Source organism: Chamaea fasciata, unplaced genomic scaffold (assembly GCF_029207755.1).
Source record: "Chamaea fasciata isolate MVZ Bird 193981 ecotype frontalis unplaced genomic scaffold, bChaFas1.0.hap1 SCAF_16, whole genome shotgun sequence".
NCBI classification, from domain to species: Eukaryota; Metazoa; Chordata; class Aves; order Passeriformes; family Sylviidae; genus Chamaea; species Chamaea fasciata.
In genome coordinates this window covers 6,038,376-6,056,238 of record NW_027094101.1, presented here as the reverse complement: position 1 = coordinate 6,056,238, position 17,863 = coordinate 6,038,376, and the positions used below count along the sequence as shown (strand labels likewise).

Here is a 17,863-nt window from a genome sequence, read left to right as displayed (position 1 = left end):
TTATTCTGTTTACCCCCACAAATAAGAATTGCAGTGCAAAAGAGAGTGTGCTGTCCTAAAGGCTATACAAGCTGATGCTGTTTTATGGCTGTTTTGTTAAGACTGGGCCTGGAATGGACAAAAATAAAATCATAACATGAATCATCCATTCTTTATTAACAGAGAGGGGGAAAAGCCATGCAGAAACTTTGGGACTTTTTCTTAAAACCAGTGTGGTATTAGAGAACCTACAAGCTAGTTCACAACTGGAAAGGATTTCAATATAGAAGAGGATTTTTCTGCAAAACTGCTGGAGAATCATAGAATCATTTATATTGGAAAATACCCCCAAGATCATCAAGCCCATTAGTGAAGCGCAAGATTAACAAACTGACCCACACAGTAAACGACGAGACAAACTTCTCTGAACTTGGATGGAGCCATGATGTGCACTTTGTTTGTAAATATTATGGCTGGACTTTGTCTTTTAGGGTATTTTCCAACCTAAATGACTATATTTTCTAATGAAGCTTTAAGAATCTTATCCCACAGATTTATTTCCCCTTTTTTCTTTACACATGAAGCAGTTACACAAACTCCAAACCCAATTTCTGCTCCTTGGTGAACTGGGACAGTGAAACATGTTGATTTATTGGAGTTTTCCCCTTACTCCTCTGTGGCAGACGTTCTCCAGAAGCAGTCGCATGATTCCTGAGGCCAGGCTTCAGCATTTCCACGGACAATGTAAAAAAGGAGGCAGGACAGGTGAGCAACACCAGAGGGGCTCAGCGAGGTGTGAATCCCCATCGACCCGATGTGCACCCCTCACTTCCAGCCCCACCTGCCTGCTCAGCAGGGCTGGGCAGAGCCAGAGCTCCACTCCATTCCCCCCTCAGTGTCCTGCTCCACTGCGCAGCTGGCAAAGCACAGCCTGTTCCTAGCGCGGGCCAGGTCCCTGCAGCCCCTACAGACAAAGGCTCAAACCCAGGCAGTGTTGAAGTTCAGTGGTGCCAGAAAACACAAGAGACTGGCTTGAACGCCCAGATTTTAAACACAAAGATATTTCCAGCAGCTCTCCATCCCCCTTGGGCCGCACACCAGACTTTGCAATTCATTGTTCAGCACCACCTTCCCTAGGAGACGGCGGCTGGAAGTGTCATTACTGCAGTGCCTCCCCCCAGCCCCAGGAGTCAATCAGCTCGGTGCCACCAGCAGTCCCACCCCTCATCCCACCGCTCCCGATGGATGTCACACTCCTGACGTCTGCCCACATCAGCCTTTGTACCTGCTTCACCCTGAGCAGACCACCACGAGGGTTACAGGGTTTGCTTTCCAGCCCCTTCCTTTGGCAGGAGTAAAGCAGAAACAGGTATTTTAACACCGCAAAGAAGATGTTCCATACCTTTTTCTAATCATTGCCTTTTTTGCATTGCTTTAACAAATCTACCCTTTTTTTTTTTTTTTTTGGGGGGGGGGTGCAGTGAGAGCTCAGAGGGGTGAGTAGGAAGTGCCCCTATGGTGCTGCTCCACACACGCCTGCTTTTCCTCCAGGCCAGGCACAAATTTTTCAGCACAATGACATAAAGAAAACTACTTCAACTTCTCCAGTGTCCCAGGCTTTTTCCTGGTAACCAGACTGACCAACTGTTTAGCCTGGAGAGGAAAGGGTTAATTAATAATGTCACAAGATGAGCCCCTGGGCCACACAACTCCCTGCTTGGTGAACCACCAGCACTACAGGAACCAGCACTGAGCCGAAGTTAAGACATTTGTCCTTTGACAATACTCCATTGCAACAACTTTATTTTGATGATACGGGATGATTAATGCTCACAGCCACTGTCATTTCCTTTGATAGATTTTTGGGGCTGTGGAGTGACATTTGCTCAATGCACCATTCCTGAAAAGCTGCACTCATCGTTGCGTGGAGGAGAGGGATGCTCCATGCCTCAGCCATCAGTAACCTGCCTCTGCCAGCTGCAGGTGGCCAGGAGAGATACTGTGAGGAACTGGGGGATGCTTACAGAAAGCCTTGACTGGTAAAGGCTGTGGAGTGAGAGGAAGGTGTGTTAAACAGCCAACACTCTAAGAAATGGTAAGAGTTTGTCTTTCTCAGTAGAAAGAAGAGACTGTTGGTTGCAAACAACACAGCCAAGAGCTGCAGCAGACTTTGCTGTTTTGCCACAAACACACTGGAAGATCAGATCCTGAGAGAAACTCTCCGGGGCTGAGTGGCAGCCACAGCAAGCTCTCACAACTGCTCTTGAAGGCAAAACACATCCAAAAAATCAGACTGACCAATCAGTAAAACATGACAGACAAATGTCTCAACCCAACCCAACTTGGAAACCTTAACCTGTGCTCCTCTGAGTTCCCCCCACCTGTAACATGAGGACAAGAATCATTTCCCTCACCCGGCTGCTGCAAGGTTCTTCTAATCAATCAGCTCATTAATTCATGCAAAGCATTAGACAGGCAGCAGATGGATGGCTTTACACAATAGTGTTTTCTACAGTGAAATATTTCTACTTAATTCTCCACCAGCAGCTGCCTGCCCACTCTCATCACAGCAGCACAGAGCGGTTCAGGCTCACACAGGGATCCTGAGAAGCGGAGTCTCCTCTGAATCCAAACAGCACCCAGTGCCACACGGAATTCCCTGGCTGGAATTCCACACCCTTTCCACAAGGCTTCTTAACAGACTAGATTTTCCTCATATTTAAAAGGTGTCTCGGGAGCGTAATGATTTTAAATTCACTCCGTGCCGCAGTCAATCAATGGAGCGGCGGCGGCTGCCGGTGCCTGGCGAGCAGGCGGTGATGAATGGGGCTTTGGAGGCTGCACCGCTCGCCTCCGAGCGACAGCACAGCGTGGGCAGAGGGTGGGGAACAGGAGCAAAGCCAGGAACAAAAAATCAAAAGGAAGAAATGGGGCAGGGGGTGGAAAAGCCCCAACTGCTCTCTGCGAAGTTGGGACAAGTGTTGGTCCGGAAGGCGTCGCTTGGAGGGAGCAGTCTTGGCGTGCGTTGGTCTCTCTGATCAGTTACCATCCTATAACTTGAATAAACCAGGTAACACATTTGTGTCAAGCTAGTGCTAACCCCAAGCCTGGCCTGTGGCGAGGACCAGAGCCCTGGCACCAGCAGCCACATGTGCCACTGACCCAGCTCTGCTTTCCAGGAGTTGCGAAAGAACAAATGCCCGAGAGCAGCTCTGGGGAGCACATCTTCCCTGTGGGCTGAACAGTGAGGGGCACAGGAGAAAAGGTGCTGTCCCTCAACCCTTCTCGTGCAGAAGCAGGCAGACAAGCCCCACGGGGTGACACACAGCTCCCTGTGCCTCCCCATCCCTGTGCAGAGCCAGGTGCTGGGAGGAGCAGCCCTGTGTGTCACACTCACCCCAGAGGGACAAAGAGCACCTGTCCCTGCAAGTACCATGAGCTTCCAGAGAGGAAAAAAATCAAATAACCCCATTTGGGGGAGCCTAAAGGGCCTAATCCTGTCCCAGCATGCCGCAGATCACCCTGCTCTACGGAGAACAGATGCTGCTCAGCATTCAAAAGGAGCAGCTTCAGATCTGGGCTCTTTTTCTCCCTCTTCCTCCTATTACGGGGTCAGGTCAGTGCTGTGCAGCCTGTCAGTGTAAAAAAAAAAACATTGAAAAAAAACATAATACAGAAAACTGGTATTCCCAAAGAAGCTGCAGTTTGTGGCATGAGCATCACAGCTGAGTGTTACGAGTCTCACAAAGCAGAGAGGGGAAAGAGTCAAAAATGAAACTCACCACACCAGCAAAATAAAAATGTGACGCAGTAAATTAATGATGTTGCTCCAATTTGAGAAAACACTAATTAAGAATGTGTAATTGAATTAATGCATTATTTAGAAACCCCAGCAAATCCTGAGTGGGAATATAAATACATTAGAGGGTTCCTTTGACATCAAGTCTCTCTCATACCTCACTACCCGCAATTTATTTTAATGCCACCGGAATCTCCAGATTTATTTATGTCCTTGCCATTGACCACTGCTTTACATTGATCCCACATATCAATATCCTCTCCCCTCAATTCCACACACTCAAGTGCTCCATATGGGGTGGTGATGACCATTTGATAAGTCATAAGTAAGTGTAATTAATTAGCTCAGCTCATCAACAACTTCGCCTCCCAATGCCCTGCAGTCACAGATCTGGGTCTAATTTGTTTAGAGCCTGGAAAAACATCAAATACCTCATTAGAAATTAAATCCATCTCCTAGAAATACTTTTTTTTCTACAGCTTCAAGAGTCAGTTTGCTCCATGTTACACTGGGAAAGGCCCTGCACAAGCAGGATCTAAACCCAGCCCAGAATAGGTCAAGAAACTGATATAATCACATCGTGAAAATAAAAGGAAACAGTATCTCAGGAAAAAGGAGGAGGGAAAGTCAGCCCCTCAAAGGTATCACAGCAGATGTTTGTACCTGGGAAAGGTCCTGAGATCGTGCATTTGCAGCTGGGATGATTTAGGAGTGCTTTGGGTATTTAGCAAGAGGCTTTACAAACATTATTCTTCCCTCATTTTGAGCCCTTCACTGCAAGGGTGAGGGCTGTTAACTACCATTTCTAAGAAGAGATACGAATACACCAAAAAGAAAGAAAGAAATCCAGTTAAATTGTTTAAAACTGCTGAAGACACTTTTAAGGAAATCAGCACGAGAAAATAATGCAGGCAAATCCAAGTTCACATATATCTAGCTCTGGGAAAGGGAAAAAAGAAGCAGCACTAAAGTGCCTTGTGTTAGGTATGAGCATACACTGTAGCAAAATATGCATGCTGTTTATAAAACATATTGGAAGACTTTTTCCTAAAAGATGCCATAGAGAGTATAAAATTTTATGATCTCTGCCTGTCCATTTCACAAAGATGTACACAAACAAGTAGCCAAATCTGCCTGCAGTTTAACTCCATTAAATCCAATGAATGAGTTTGGCCCTCGAAAACTCTGCACTTACAGTAATAAAGTTAAAAGCTGATAGGAGCTGATACAGTAGAACACATACATTTCCATACACTTATTCCTGCAGATTTAAAAATACGAGTAAGCTTAAGAGATTGCCCTTGTCCAGCTCATAAAGAAATGCTGAAATGGGAAAGAAAAAAACCCAGATCTTGGAGATTTTCCCACTGATTCCCTCTAAGCACAAAGGAGAGAGGGTTAGGGGAAGCCGGCAGAGTTGTGGTCATTTGGCTTTTCTGAGAGCCCTGAACACATAGGATGGGTGTGTTAGAATAAACCCCTGATGGCTTGGTCCCTAAATGAGGCAGGACCCCACCTAGCAGGTAGAGGTCACAGCTCTGGGAGCCCACTTCTCCCTCATCAGTCCCCAGAGAGGACAAGGAGCTCTCAGGGCACAGATGTGGGATGCTCTGCTCCTGAGGGAGCTGTCCACACATTACCAGAGGGCTTTCCTCATGAGCAGTGGTTCTACAGCCACTGGGCCATCTTTAACTGTACCTTGAACCTCACATTGCACGGGGGACCAGACCAGGCAGTGCAGAGGCCAAGTCCAAACAACAGATTTAAGCCTGCTGTGACTGACAGGCATCATGGATTTGTTTGTTGGGGTGTTTTTTTAAACACACGCTGTTTTTTACAAAACATGCTTTTTTCTTACGGCCTGCTGCTGTAACCACACCAACTCCCACCTTCACCTCCCCAGCTTCCTGCTGTGTCCCTCCAGCTTCCTTATCCAGGCTCATAAACCCCGTGCACCCTCAGTGCCACCTCCCCCAGACCCTCCTGCCCCAGCTCCTCATGGTGCATGGAGGCTCCAGGTCCCCTCACCTGGAGCTAACTCGCACAACTCCTTTCTTTGATATTTATTGTTATTTGCTCCTATTACAGGGATGTCTCAGGGACTGAGATAACCCTTGTGCTGGGTACATACACACCCCACTCCAGCAGCCAAATAACACTACACGAATCATTTCATGCTCTTTGTCCTCTTTTTCCCCACTGAGCCCCTGGCACTGTTCTGCTGGGGGTTCAGCAGACATGGGACCAAGGCTCAGGATCTCCAGTCTCTTCACCCCAAGGTCCTCACAGACCTACTGCTTCCACAGCTCTGCCTCCCTCCTTATCCACAGTTTGGGCACTGCATGACTCCACAGCTGTCCCATCGAGCTCCACACAGCTCCTCTCCTCCCCACCAGCCGCCTCTGGGCCCAGTTCACTGCTGGCCATCAGATCTCCATCTCCCCACCCCCAGATACTCCACCCCAACGCTGTCCTGACATCGGGCTCACTCCAAACATCCCCAAGCCCTGGGTTTGCAACACCAAGAAAATCCAGCAGCTACACGAAATCATGCCAAGCACTGCTCCAGGCTGTGCTCCTTCCTCAAACCCCCTTTACAGCCTCCACAGCAGCTTCCCATCTCCTCAACCCTGCATCTCACAGCCTTGTTGGTGACTCCACAGCTGCCTCCCCACTGCCCAGAACAGCACAGCTTACCTGCAGCAAGCCCCCGGCCCCACATCCTCTCCTCCTCAGGCTCCTCACTGCCCTGCAGCAGCTCCTCCACAAGTCCCTCTGCTCCACCAGACTTCCCAGTGCCCTTTGCTGAAAAACCACATAAGCCCAGGCTTTTGCTTCACCTGGAGCTAACACCAATTCACAGCAAGTGCTGGCAGCTACGATGCTGCAGGCAATGCTGTGCTGCTGTGGCTTTTCTCAGCATGAAACCCTGGCCCTGGAGCAGCCAGCAGTGAAGAGCACCCCGACCAGCATGGCTGAGATGTTCCTGGGTGCTGCTTTCTGTGTCCCTCTGGAACGCAGGGCTTCACTGACATAACCCACTCACTTACCCCCAGCACACAAATGGAGAAACAAGTATTGGAAAATACTGTCCAAGGATGGGGCTGAGACTTGACAAACAGATGGGACAGCTCTGGGCTCTCCAGGGCATGGACTTCGTGTCCTGCCCCCATCACAGTTCCTCAAACCTCAGCGTTACATCCAGAGCTCAGCTCATAAACCTCAGAAGCACTGACCACGTCCTTCTGTTTGCATGCATCGAGCACTCCCGTGTTTAGCATACAACGGGAGAACTGGAATACATCATCCACAGCTCACAGTAACAAACCTTGCACCTAGAACAAGCCAAAAGGCTGACCTTTCAGAGTTAAGCATCCTGGTGAGAAGTTAGATCTTGTGTTTTCTGATCATCAAACAGGGAAGCATTAGCCAGACAGGGAGAACAAGCTCTTATCTAGACCTGATTTCTCTCCCCTCCAGGGGATCCTGTAGGATATTTCAGTTCTCTCTTGCTCGCTGTGTGATTCTTCCCTCCCCCAGTAGCTTGAAATCAGCCAAATTCACAATCTAATCTGGCCAGGAGTCAAAGGGGAGAAAAATCAAGTCCTAATGCAGTGACTACTTTGAATGGGGAACTGAAGCCAATCAGAAAGGCATTATTGATCCCTGCTCAGAGCACCTCGGTCAGGGAGGGGGAAGCTGCGGGCAGCCGCAGAGCTGCCCACCGCAGCCAGCCAGGGCTGCCCTGCCAGGCCTGCAGCGTTCCCAGCAGCGCTCCCAGAGCCCGCCCGGGCTGAGACCCGGCCCCGTCCGGCACAGAGAGAGCATCCAGCACCCCCGTGCCACCACTGGCGAGCACCAGCCCCTGGCGAGCACCAGCCCCTGGCCAGCACCAGCCCATGGCCAGCACCAGCCCATGGCCAGCACCAGCCCACGTGTGTGCGAGAGCGTGACCCGTGTGCTGCCTGCAGCGCTGTGTTTGTGTGCAAACACTTCCAGTGTGCATCGCCTCGCCGTGGGCCCATCTGCGGGAGCCAGGCTGCTCCACGGGACGGGGTGTGCGTGCGGCTGTGCGCTCCAAGGGCTACGCGCATTCCAGAGCATTTCAGCTGTTAGTGCGGGGCAGCTCTGCGGGAGAGCCAAAAGGGCAGGGGCAGGGCAGGGTGTCCGTGTGTGTAGGGGAACCTGTGCCGCACAGTGCCCGCAGCAAGCAGGGACAAGCAGCGGGTGGCTCAGCGCGGGCAGCGGGGCAGGGGCGACCGAGCATGGGGAGCAGCCGGACAAGGCTGAGCTCAGCCCTGGGCATCCCCGAGTTCGATCCCGATGATCCGGCCAGCGTCAGCGCTGGCTACGGGCTCCTCTGCCTTATGTAACCGCGGCAGGGACGGAGCGCCGAAGGGGGATGGAGACCGGGGGGAGACGAGCTCCCCACTGAGCCCCGAAAGCAAAGGGGCCGCGGCAGAAGCTGGATCCCCCCGGCAATGTAGCTCTAGCCGCCCGGCCGAGTTGCGTTGCCCCCGGGCAGGCTGGCCCGGCTCGGGGCTGCCCCGGTGCGGAGCAGGTCCAGCCGCCGGGGCCGGTCCCCGCCGGGAGCTGCCGCTGGGCTCAGCCGGCGGACTCGGGGCGGCAGTACCGGGGGAGGAAAGGAGTCCTGGGAAGTTTAAGGACTCCACATTTTGCAAGGAGTCCGGAGGAAAACATGCTCCCTAAAAAAATCCCCCAAACCCATGCAGGGTCCCGGTAGCTCCTGGCCCCCTTTGGCTGTGCCCCCCAACCTGCCATCCCGGGCACCGCGGGGCCGTGCGGCACCGGCACCTCCTTACCTGCCGGCGTCACGTCTGCTGCCGCCTGCCCTGCTCCGGCTCTTCCTCCTCCTCTCCTTCCTCCTCCTCTCTCCCTCTCCCTGCTGCTTGGGGCTCTTTATGGAGATTCATTCATTCATGCCTTCCCATCGGTCCCTCAGCCTTTCCCTGCCTCCCGGAGGCAGAGCGTGTGACGCCTCGCCCCTTTCCAGCCACTTTCTGTTGTCACAGAGCGGCGCTGCCCCAGCCCGGAGCGGCGGCCGGGCTGGGACACGCGTGGGCAGCGCCGGGCCGGGGGAGCGTCCCCCAGCGCGGGGTGAGGGGCGTGGGCGGGCGTGGGCACGGCACCGACCCGCCCTGGGGGGTACAGACAGTCTCTAGCACCCGAAGCAGGGGCGTCGGGCCGGCCCCAGGGCTTTCCGCTCTGCCCTCCGCTTTCCCCATCCCCACGCCAAGCCGCTGCCCATCGCCGCTGGCTCCCACCGAGCAGCGGCTCTGCGGAGAGGGCACGGGTGGGCCCGCACCCCCGGCAACCCTCGCCCTTTTTTTTCCCCTCTCTGCTTGCCTCTCCATCCGAATCCAGTTCTTCTTTCCTCCCCCTCTCCCTCTGCCTCCGCACCCGCGCCAGGACCGCATCCCGCTCCGCCTGCCCCATCCCCGCCGCTGACAGAAGCGCTGACTCAAGCTCGGAGCGGGGTTGCGTGAGGGGCCAGGGTTCACCGGCCACCCGGCCGGTCCCCTGTCCTTCCCACCCCACCTTCCCGACCCCGGGGGCTGCTCCCTCCTCCAGGTCATCGGGCAAACTTCATCTCTGCCCCAGCCTTCCCCAGGACGGGGGTCCCCCCACTGCCCAGCGCTGCACTTCGGGGGGCTGGGGACACGCTCCCGGTCCCTACCGACAGCAGTCCGCTGGCCACTGCCCCCCGCTGCCATGGCAAACCCGGAGGGTCTGGGGGAGTGTGAGCCCTGCACGGTGTCAGGCAGCACGGCGGGAGGTGCTGACGGGGGATTTTAAGTGCTAAATTCGAGCGGATTGCCTCGTCTCTGCGAAGGCACGGGGTTATTCTTTCCAGGCAGGCAGGGCGGAAAAAAAAAACATGCTTTTTAAAGACATCGTCGGAAATGTGAAGAGCAGCTCCCGGGCTCCGGTACTGCCACAGCATTCGGAGCGATAAACCCTTCACTTGGGGCGAAACCCCTTAAAAACCCTCCCAGGAGCGCTCCGCCCGCTCCCGCTGAGCCGCGCCGTCCCTGCCGCCGGTGCCACCCCCTTTTCATCGGTGCCATCAATTTCTATTAACGATCGCTTTATTCACCGCTGCAAACTTCTAAATATTTAATCCAGCGCGAACCGGCGGCGGAACGCGCGAAGCTGACGGGAGGAGGCGAATCCCCGGCCGGGGAGGCGGGAGCGGCGGCTCTGCCCCGGGGGAGCCTGGTGATGGCAGTCCCCCCGTCCCCTCCCTCCGCGGGGCTTTCCCGGGGCTGCAAATCACAGCCTAGACGTGGGCAGGACCGCAGGTCCCCCGGGCTGCCCGAGCCGGAAAGGCAGGGATGAGCGGAGGTGCGGAGGATTGTGTCCAGGGAGAGCTGGAGGAGGAAAGGGCTGCGGGGGGAGCACCCCGACATCTCCCCAGCACCGGGCGCGGCTGCCCGTCGGGTCCCGCAGGGCACGGGACGAGTAGCCACGCTCCACATGGAGCGGGACGAAGACTGAGAACCGCCGGGGGTTTGGGATGGTTTGAGCGGGGGCTGCCCGCACCTCCCTGGCATCCCCGGGTTCCACGCACCGCCCCGAGGACCCCCAGACCCGGCCGAGCCTCATTTCAAACGCAACCAAGAAAATTCTTTGGCAACCCCGCCGCGCCGACGGGCGAGTGCCCCAGACCGACGGGCGAGTTTGCCGGTGCTTCGTTCTCTGCCTGTATTCAGCAACCGAGGCGGAACTTTACGGCAACATCTGTCATTATAATTAAAACTGCAACACACCCTCCGGGAAGGAACACGTTCCCGCGTCGTCGTGTGTCCGTACCACCCCCCCACCGCCGCCCTTTTCTAAAAAAAAAAAAAATCAAAACCGAAAAACAAACCAACCAAGCGAAAGCGGCTCAAACTCTCAGGCGGGCACCTGCCCCCCGCCTCCCCCGAGCCATCACCGACGGCACCCGGCGAGGTCTCGGGGACCGTCCCCCTCCCCGGAGCACGGACACCCCCCCCCCGCCCTCCTCCACTAATTTTCTTTAATTAAAGCTCTATGTGCGGCGCGTTTGGCGAGGACAGAAATAGCCGCTGAAGGAGCGCGTGTGGGGGGAGGCAGGTCCCAACTGCCGGCGTGGGAATGCAGAAGGGATTGGGGGGGCGGGGGGAGCAGAGCCGGAGAGCGGCTCTGTCACAGCTCCCACCCCAAGGCTCGCAACCTCCAGGGTTATTTGGGGTGAGGGCGACGGTCTCCCCTGTCCGAGCGCTCCGTGCGGCGCGGTGGCGACCCGGACGGAAGACCCCTGCCCCCGGGGCGATGCTTCTGCCCGCGACTCCGGCTCTTCCCCCGGCGCACCGGGGCTCCCGGCAGGCAACAGTTGCAGGGGCTCCCGCGGGGGATGCTCCGGCCCGGGCGCACCCCGCCGGCGGAGGGAGACCCCGAAGTGGGGATCCCCCATGGGCGGGGGAGGGAACACGGCCCGAGCGGCCGGAGGGGTTCCCGGCTCCGCGGCCCCGGCCCGGCCGTGGGGAGCTGCTCCGCTCCCGATCTCCCGCTCGCACGGGGGTTAAGGACAGCGACAGCAGCCCCGGCCGAGTCTGGGGACTCCCCGCCCGCGGAGGGCAGGGCGCCCCGCTCCCCCCGCCGCCGGCCCCGCGGTTCCCTCCCGCCGGAGCCCCAACCTGGGCTGCAGCCGCCAAAAGTTTGGCGACACGGAACGGCCACCGGGGGCTGCGCGGGGCTGGCGGGCAGCGCGGGGCGCCGCGGCGGGGCGACACCGGGCGCGGGGCCGGAGTGGAGCGGGGCGGGGGGCTCCGCTCGGGGTCGGGGGCGGCGGGGGGGAGCCGGGCAGGCTGCGGCGGGGGATGCGGGCGCACCTACCTGCTCCGGAGGCGGCTCCCGGCGCTCGGCGGCGCGCCCAGCCCCGAAGCGCGGTGATGGGCGGCGGACGCACCCGCGGCTGCGGCTCCCCGCGCCCTTCCAAGCGGGCGGGCCGGGGGCAGGAGGCGGGCAGGGAAACGCAGCCGGAGCCGAGCAAATCCCAGCGCTGGAGCCCGGCCTCCGAGAAGAGAAGGGCTGCAGCTCCTCACTGCGTCAGGCGGAGAGCCCTGCCCGTGCAGGCGGCGCCGGGCAGCGCTGCCAGGCCCGGGGGGCTCCACCGGCACGGCTCGGCACGGCTCGGCTCGACGCGGCTCGGGTGGGATGGGATGGGCACGGCGCGGTCCTGCTCGCTGCGGGCCGGGTGGAGGGGTGAGATGGGGCACGGCACGGTTCGGCTCGGTACGGCCTAGCACGGTCCGGCACGGCCGGTTCGGCTCGGTTCCGGCACGGCACGGCACGGCACGGTTCGGTAGAGCTCGGTGACGGCCCGGAGCGATAAACGGCTTGGTCGGCAGAGTGGAGCTGGCACCGGGGGGCTGTGTGTGGGTGACAATCAGTGTGACACAGGGTGTGTGACACTGTGACACTGGGTGTGTGACACCGCGCGGTACCGTGTGTACACGACACTGTGACACTTGCATGTGTGTGACACTGCCTGTGTGTGTGACACCTTGGCAGAGTGGGGTTGTGAGTGTGCAGGGCTCGTGAAGGTGTGAGTGTCCGTGTCGGGGACATCTGCGTTTGTGTGTGGGTGTGCCGCTGTGTTTGTCGTGTGTGTGTGGTGACACCCTGAGGGGGTGCAGGGATGATGGTGTTGGGGTGTGTGTCTGTGTGTTGGGGTGTATCTGTGCAGTGGGAGGGTGCAGGGTCTGGGGTGTGTCTGTATTTACACACACGGGGCTGTGCCTCTGTGAGCCTGTGTGAACATCTCTGTGTCTCCCCATATGACCATGACAGCCACCCCACCCCGCACACCAAATCTGAACCTCCAAACTGGTCCCAGCTGGGCAGTGCCAGGTGCAGCTGGGAGCACAAGGACTGGGACTAGCTGTGACACTGGTGGGGCTGAACCACGACCCCCGCCCACAGCTCCCAGGGGCCCCCAGCTCCTGTGCTCAGCCCTTCCCAGGCATCCTCCTCACTCAGACATCCCTTCACCTGTCCCAGAGAACTGCCATCCTGCCTCCCCATTTTGGGCAGGTTTTTTACGCTGTTTTAGCAACACAACACACCTTTAATCAGGATGATTAAAGTGTGGCTGGCACCGAGCCGGCCCTTGGAACAGAAGTGCTCTTCTCTCTCCCCAGGCGCTGTCATTTGAGGTAAGGACTGGCCCGTGTATTTTTTTTTTTTTTTTGTGATGGTTTGAGGTGTCTTAAACCATCTCCAAAATCACTTCCTAGCCAGCAATTTCCTTTTGCAGCCCTGCAAGAAGGTGGCAGGGGAGAGAGAAGAGGATGGGTGCAGGAGAGAAATTTTACTCCTTTCAATTTAATAGCAACAACACTACCACCACCACAGCCAAAAAACCTGAAGCGTGGAGTAATAGAGCTGGGAGACAGCCTGGGAACAGGCAAGCAATGGCCCCTCTCCAAGTGGCAGCTGGCAACCTGGCACAGCACTCAGCTGCATTAGACACACGTCCCAGGAAAAGTGCCCACGGGAATGCAGGAGATACCCTGCATGATGGAGAGGATGGGCATGGAGAATGGATCCAGCATTCTCTCTTCCACAGCTGTGACCCAGTCCCCAGGGTCTTGGTCTCTGGGTGAGTAGGTTGATCTGAAGTTCTTTCATTCCCCTTCGCCATCACCACCTGTGTTCATGCCCTTGAAGCATGGAAGACCCCTTCCTCCCTGGAGCAGGAATATCCCATTCTCCCAATGTCCCATGGGATGCCCTAAAGGCAAGGAATTCCCACTGAAATTGCTTTGGACTAATAATTCCATAGGCAATGACATGAAATAGCAGGGGCCACCATGAGGGTGGCTCTGGGGTCAAATGTCTTCCTGGGTAGATGACAGATAAGAGGTCCCATCCCTCCTCTGCCTTTGCTGGAGAAGGAACAGACTAGTTTCCCTGGGGAGGGAACAGACACTGCCAGGTCCCTCCTGGTGCCAGGAGCAGGGTGTTCTAGGATTCAGCCTCCACATCTGTGCCACAAAACCCCTGGGCCAGCCACAAACTCTGAGGGTTCATGCCAGCCCTGGAGCTGCAACTGACACCTGGCAGCTGGAAGAAGAATCACCCAGAGGGGACACGGATGCCACTGGCACTCCATTAGAGATCTTCACCCGTGGAGATCAGCAGTGAGGAGAGGGAAGGTTTGCCAAAGGCTCTTTGCAAATTTGCTGCCTGCTGGTACACATTGTCCCTGCTCCTCAGGGTTGCTTTGGGAGAGGCAGCCCCAAAAACCTCAAGCCTTACCCATGGATCAAGGACAGGCTTTAAGCAGCATCATTTCTTCCAGCTGCCAGGTCAACAGGGGGTGGAAAGACTTTGTGGCAATCAAACAACTTTGCAAACCAAGATAAATTAATAAAAGGAGTAAGTACTTCTGAGCAAGCTGTTCCAGTTCTTCTGGGGGGGAAGTGACGCCAGTCCAGACTCTGGCCCCTATATTTAGTAAAAATCTAAACCAGACATTGATAATATTATTAAAGACAGGAAGGAGTAAAAGAAGACGTAGCCGTGCTGGGATGACTGATCTATTTATGCGAGATGGCGGGAGGAGTGCTGTGAGAAAGGTGTCTGGGGTCAGGAGAGCTTCTGTGAGCCCTTCCCCTCCACCAGCAGAAGATGTCTAACACAGCAGGCTCAAGCAGTCCTAACCCAGTTTAACAAGCCGTACAGGAGGGAGAGGTGGTTAATAAAACACTGGCTGCTTCCCACGACAATGTGGAGGGGGTATGGGAATGAGAGCTCCTCTGCTGCCTTTTTGAGAATCACCTGGAAAGAAATGCTGGCCAAGGGACAGAGCGTTGGCTGGGCACTGCTCCATTTGCCCATGCAGAACGGGGAGGTGTTGAGTAAGATAAGGAAACAAAGTGTGACCTTGGGTAGGCAATATCTGTTCTGTCCTTGCTCAGGGCAGGGACTGAGTTGTTCCCCTGCAGTGCCCACAGCAGCAGGGCTTGACTCTGGATTCTCCTTGTGTCACAGTGAGTGTGACAGCCTGGTGTCCTTGTAGAGAGGGAAGTGCTCACCAAAACGGGAGGGTCTGGAGGGAAAGGTGGTGATGTGACAGCCGTGTGACAGCCTCTGTGCAGAGCCTGGGGGAGAGTCAGAAGTCCCCGCCACACCTCCACAGGACCCCATGTGGGCAAGGGATGGAGGTCTGGTGTACTTTGCTTGGTTGGACTGTTCATCTCCCCCCAAAAGCAGTGGCTTCAACTGTCTTAAAAATCCCAAGCACCTGAAGCCCCACAGTGAGACCCTTAACAGCAATGACCCACCTTACACAGAGGGTGAAAATTCAACCACCCTCGCTCCACCTGGGACCTCCAGGAGGCCTCTGCCGTGGGCATCTGAAAAATTCACCACAGTGGGGAACTCTTACCAGAAAAAAGGGAGGATGATGCTTGCAGGAAGGGTGTGATCTCCCCCTTTGCATCCCTGCAAGAGTGGCTGGTGTCCCCTGGCTTGGAGGGTGAGGAGATCTGCCCAACCATGAGTCACCATCCAGTCGGATGAGGGGATGCTGCTCTGCAGTTCCCAGCGATGCACCAGCTTGGCTGTGGGTGACTTGACATCCAAGGGATAATTTTTTGTCAGCCTGGAATGCTTTTTCACTGTTGTTGTCAAATCCTATCTAAAAATCATCAGATTAATTAGAAAACAAAAAATGACATTTTATGGGCTGTTAGTGCTGTAAGTGGACTAAGGCCTTATGGTATTTAGAGAATGTTTGGAAAACAACTGCAATATTTACATCTGGGAAAGTTACCAGGCCCAGGCAGAAGCTGCATTTCAAAACATTTTTGTTTAACGTACTCAGCCTTGGTGATGACAAATATTACTGCACATCATTACTCCAATTTTTCAGGGCATTAATACCTCATCCATTGCAAATCACATCTGCTGTAGACTTGGCAGCTTGGATGTGTTTTTATAGGTCCCCATTTGTCCTGAGTTTCTCTCTCAGTTTTGACTTTGAAACTCTCAAGAAGTCAGTGAAAGTCAGTGAGAGGTGACAGCAGTGTAGGAACAGGGGACTCCTGCCAGCCCACAGCCCAGGTGCAGAGTGATTTTGCATCAGGACTTGCTCTGCTCACCACCTGGAGCTGGTGGGGACATCCAGGACTGGCTTGGTCTCTAGTTCTACCTTTACTTGCTGGGCCTGGCAGCCAAGGGGATGTCCATGAGGACAGTGCAGTTCCCATGCAGACATTTCTTCTCACCCCCCTCCCAAAGCAGAGACACTTCCCTATCCAGTGTGCTGCTTGTATTGACCACTAAGTCTGAAAATGGGCTTCATTTGGTCCTCTTCATCCTTGTTGATGCTGATCACTGTCTCCCTGCGGTGCTTGCATCCCTGTGGAGCCCACATCTGCAACTCTGGATTCAGTGCAGCACGGTTGGACGTCCTTCACCAAGGCCCCAGGGGACTCATCCCACTGGTGATGGGTTGTTTTGGACCTTCTGGATACTTTGACATGCTATTGTAATGCAGATTGTGCAGCATCTTCCTCTTGGGGACTCCAAGAAAGTAGACAAAGTAAATAATTCAAAATTAGCAAATTCTTTAAAGATATTTTGTCGTTTTTTTTTTTTCCTCTGTCATACACACATTGCTCATGAAGAAAATAAGAAATCCTCCAGTGCACTTCTTAGGTGCTACTCACAAGTTTCTTTGGAGAATAACTCTCAACCTGTGGGTGCTTTCCAACCAAGGAGTCTGTCACTGTATCTTCAAGTTGCAATTTGGGTCACAGCCCAGCAAGACACACACTTCAAATCATGTATGCCAGGGCAGTGTCCAAAATCCACCCTGCATGCTTAGCCATGTCCAAACACCAGTGTATGGAGAGGGAAGTCTTGGCTCTGCCCTCCTGGCACTGCACAGATCCAAGCACAGACATTGTGAGCCCCATTTTTACAAGTGGTCACTGATTTGGGGGCTTCATTCAAGACATCAAAGCTGTGCTGTGGGTGCCTGAGGTTCAGACTCCTTTGGGGTGGTGGTGGAGGAAAGTCAGCCTGAGTCTGAGGATCTTCACAGCAAAACCTTTCCTTTGTGGCTGTGCATTTGCTTCTCCCACACTCCTGATGTCCATGAGGATATCTCCAGTGACCCTTTGCTTGAGGAGTCTCACCTTGTCATGCATGAGGGGCATCATCTGTTCCTCAAAAGGCAGAGCCAGCTCAAGGCTTGTCAGTGACATTGGCCAAACCAAGTGATGCTGTTCCAGGGCTGTCATTAAAATGAAGCTATTCAGTTTTGCCATAGCCATCCCTGAAGCTGATTCCAGCAAGAAAGGTTGACAGGGAGCACACGCCTGCCTTGGAGACATGTAGATGCAGCATGACTTTCTTTTTATTTACAGAGCATCAGATTGCACATTCCCTAAGAGCTCTGATTCATCCCTCTCAAACCCTAGAACAAATATTCCAAAATCAGTCTACGGCATGGGGACAGGCTTTGTTCAGTGCTTTGAAAGAGAGCAGGTAAAGTCATTACCCTCACTTTGCATAGCAAAAAATGATATGCATAAAGCTGCATAGAACAACCCTGCAAAGCTCAAAGGAAACAAATGGGCGACTTACACCATGAATTTCAATGGGACTTTGTGCCGCCAGGATAATAGCCAGGGAGACAGTGAAATATTGCATGGAGAGACAGTGGGCAGTAAAAACATGTTCCACTTGCTAATGCAGTGGAATATCCCGCAATATCACACGGGGGGAGATTGCAGAGCTCTTGTGTGGGGACACGTGGATCAGCCTGGGAGATAACGGAGCACACACGGGCCCAGGACAGGAATCATTTGGGATGGTAACTGCAGGGATCTTTTAAACACAGGGAATCACCCTGTGGTTTCTCTCTAGACCTGCCCCCGTGGCTTGAAGAGCTATTTATCCATCTTGCCTTGGAGGCAGAACCTGGTTTGCAGGGAGGCCTCCAGCTAATTTTTCACACGGGTTAACTACAGCCCTTGGAGCATCTGACCTGGGATGGAGATCTGTAGCCAAGTTTCTTATTAT

General features: G+C 54.8%; 1 protein-coding gene across 4 annotated transcripts in view; it reads right to left on the bottom strand.

The window, feature by feature from the left end:
• Positions 1-11,750, bottom strand: part of ELFN1 (extracellular leucine rich repeat and fibronectin type III domain containing 1) — a 103,869-nt gene extending 92,119 nt beyond the window's left edge. For 2 of the 4 annotated variants that reach the window (XM_066198249.1, XM_066198246.1), the window contains exon 1: positions 8,602-8,672. The gene's annotated coding sequence lies outside the window, so the exon portion shown is untranslated. Of the gene's footprint in view, positions 1-8,601; positions 8,673-11,655 lie in introns of those variants that run through there. The other 2 variants (XM_066198248.1, XM_066198247.1) reach the window with 2 other exon arrangements.
• Between the last annotated feature and the right edge of the window lie 6,113 nt (positions 11,751-17,863).